This window comes from Benincasa hispida, chromosome 11, assembly GCF_027475165.1.
Source record: "Benincasa hispida cultivar pf3 chromosome 11, pf3_genome.v1.1, whole genome shotgun sequence".
Taxonomy (NCBI): Eukaryota; Viridiplantae; Streptophyta; class Magnoliopsida; order Cucurbitales; family Cucurbitaceae; genus Benincasa; species Benincasa hispida.
In genome coordinates this window covers 30,405,431-30,408,242 of record NC_143488.1, presented here as the reverse complement: position 1 = coordinate 30,408,242, position 2,812 = coordinate 30,405,431, and the positions used below count along the sequence as shown (strand labels likewise).

The 2,812-nt window shown below is 37.4% G+C and overlaps 1 non-coding gene across 1 annotated transcript; it reads left to right on the top strand.

The window, feature by feature from the left end:
* The first annotated feature begins 2,446 nt into the window (after nucleotides 1–2,446).
* On the top strand, nucleotides 2,447–2,553 carry LOC150032568 (small nucleolar RNA R71). Its single transcript, XR_016524934.1, has one exon. It is a non-coding gene; the product is annotated as a small nucleolar RNA R71 (small nucleolar RNA).
* The last annotated feature ends 259 nt before the right edge of the window (nucleotides 2,554–2,812 follow it).

Below are 2,812 nucleotides of genomic sequence, written 5' to 3'. Positions count from 1 at the left end.
TGTTCCCAAACATTATGAAAGATATTTGAGAACTAAATTGCAAGTTTTGAGGCAGGGAACAAAAGTGTAGCTGAATATTATCAAGAGATGGAAACTTTGATAGAAAAAGCAAATATTCGAGAAGAAGAAGAAGACACCATGTCTAGATTCCTTGGAGGCTTAAATCGAGAAATTGCTCATATCATAGATAGATATCCACAACTATACTTGGAAGATATGTATCGTTATGCAATAAAAATTGAAGAACAATTGAGAGAAAAAAAGGAACATTCCAAGAGGTATAATTCTAAAGCTAATACTTTTTCAAATTCTAATGTTTGGAACAATGATGGTTTTGTGAATAGGGGTGAAGCAAAAGGGAAGTTTGTGGCTTCTAAAAGAGTGGAAGCTGGGTATACTAAAAAGAATGAAGCTTCAAAGGAGGAAAGAGAGAAATCTAGTTCCATTCAATGTTGGAAGTGCAAAGGATTTGGGCACATGAGCAAAGATTGTGTCAATAAAAAAGTCATGGTCATAAGAAATGGAATTCTTGATTCAGAAGATGAATGTGATGAACAAGGCGATAGCCTTAAGGAAGAATCCAAAGCCTTTGATCATGAGTACATTGAAGAATGTAACTCTATATCCTTAGTTAAGAAGAATACTTAATGTGCAAATCAAGGAGGAAAAAGTTGAAGATCAAAGGGAGAACTTATTTCACACATGGTGCTTGATTGAAGGAACCCCATGTAGCTTGGTGATTGATAGTGGAAGCTGCACAAATGTAGTAAGTAGTTTTTTTTTGTAGAAAAACTCCAGCTCACTAGTCGTCCACATCCAAAACCATATAAACTTCAATGGTTAACAAACAAAGGATAATTGAAGGTAAACTCCCAAGTTTTTATTTCTTTTACCTTGGGAAGATATAAGGATGAGGTTCTTTGTGATTTAGTACCTATGCATGTGGGTGATATGTTATTGGGCCGATCTTGATGGTTTGTTGAACAAGTACACATTTACTTTGAATGGGAAGAAGTTTACTTTGCTTCCATTATCTCCATATAAAGTACAATGCTATCAAGTGAAATTAGAAAAGAAAAGAAAAGAATTTGAGGATCAAGAGAGGAAAGAAGAAAGTAAGTTAAAGGAGAAGAGCGAAAAAAAGGAGAAAAGTGAGGAGCAAAAGGTGAGTGAAAACCAAGAGAGAAAAAAGATTGATTTTAAGGAAAAAAGAAAGAGAGTGAGTTTGGCTATGAGAAAGGGGGAAGAGAGGAATATGTTTTCATTCAAAGCACCAAACTTTGTACTTATGTGCAAAGGAATATGTTTAGTAACTGAACCTAACTCTAATGATGGTTTGCCTAGTGCATTTAAATCTCTTTTGCAGGAATTTAATGACGTGTTTCCACATGAAGATGCACCTACGGGTCTACCTCCTTTAAGAGGAATTGAGCACAAAATTGACTTCATACCCGCAACACTTCCAAATATGGCAGCCTACAGGACCAATCCAATTGAAGCCAAGGAAATCCAAAGTCAAGTAGAAGAACTCATGGATAAAGGTTATGTTTGAGAAAGCATGAGTCCTTTTTCGGTTCAAGTCATTTTAGTGCCCAAGAAAGATGGAACATGGAGGATGTGTGTTGATTGTCGAGCCATCAACAAAATAATGGTAAATTATCAACATCTTATTCCTAGATTGGATGACATGCTAGATGAATTACATGGTGCAAACTTGTTTTCAAAAATTGATCTTAAAAGTGGTTAACTTCAAATTCGAATGCATGTGAGAGATGAGTGCAAAATGGCTTTCAAAACAAAATTTGGTCTTTATGAGTGGCTTGTTATGCCATTTGGTCTTACCAATTGCTTCAACAAACTTTCCAAAGTGGAAGATTGTGGCACCTGCGAACTGCTGGCTTGATTACTCGTTTGACCGTTGGTTCACGGAAAAAATCTGGGTGGCCCTTCTTTTTGTGCCACTAATTGAAAATTTTGCTGTTGATTTTTCCACGTGAAGTTGGGGTGGTTTCTCCACCAAGGGTTGTACGTGTTAGAAAATGGATTATTCTTCACAAAATAGATTGGCTGTGGGTTTTGTGGGCATTCCTCCATTTAATGTCCTTCACCGCAAGTAGCACAACTTGCGATCGTCTGGTTGATTGCGTTCACTTGCCCACTATGCGTTGCTGGGCTATCGATTGTGATTCCCTGTATCAAGTTCATCATCACGGTCATTTGACTCTGAAGGGATGTGATGGCACCATTGTTCACGTCACTATCCTTAATTCTCAATCTTTGATCGCTTTCTTTCCAGTCTACATGATTTTTAGCAATGCGATCAAGGATATTCTTAGCCTCATCATAAGTTTTATCCAGCAGACCTTCAGCTGCTATCGCATTGGCACCGGTCTGCGATGCAAGGTTTAATCCATGATAGAAAATATCCATCTATAAGCAGTATGGTAAGCCGTTATGTGGGCAATCTCTTACCAGCCTCTTAAACCTCACCCACGCATCGCTGAGCGATTCGTCAATATCCTGTTCAAAATTGGTTATCAACTTCCTTCTTCTAGCGTTCTCCGTCGAAGGGAAGTACTTCTTCATAAACTTCTCTACTACTTGCTTCTGTTTGTATTGTAAATGTCTTTGTAAGAACTGGATAGTTTATGGTTGTGTAAGCACTAGATGTCATGGTTGTGTAAACTCAAGTTGGATATGTTTTTGGTTGTGATATCTCTATCAGGTTATTTTCCAAACCGAGTTATGTCAAGACTGCACTTCATGTGTGTCTAAATGTTTTCAAGGGTTCCGCTATGTTATGTTACATGTA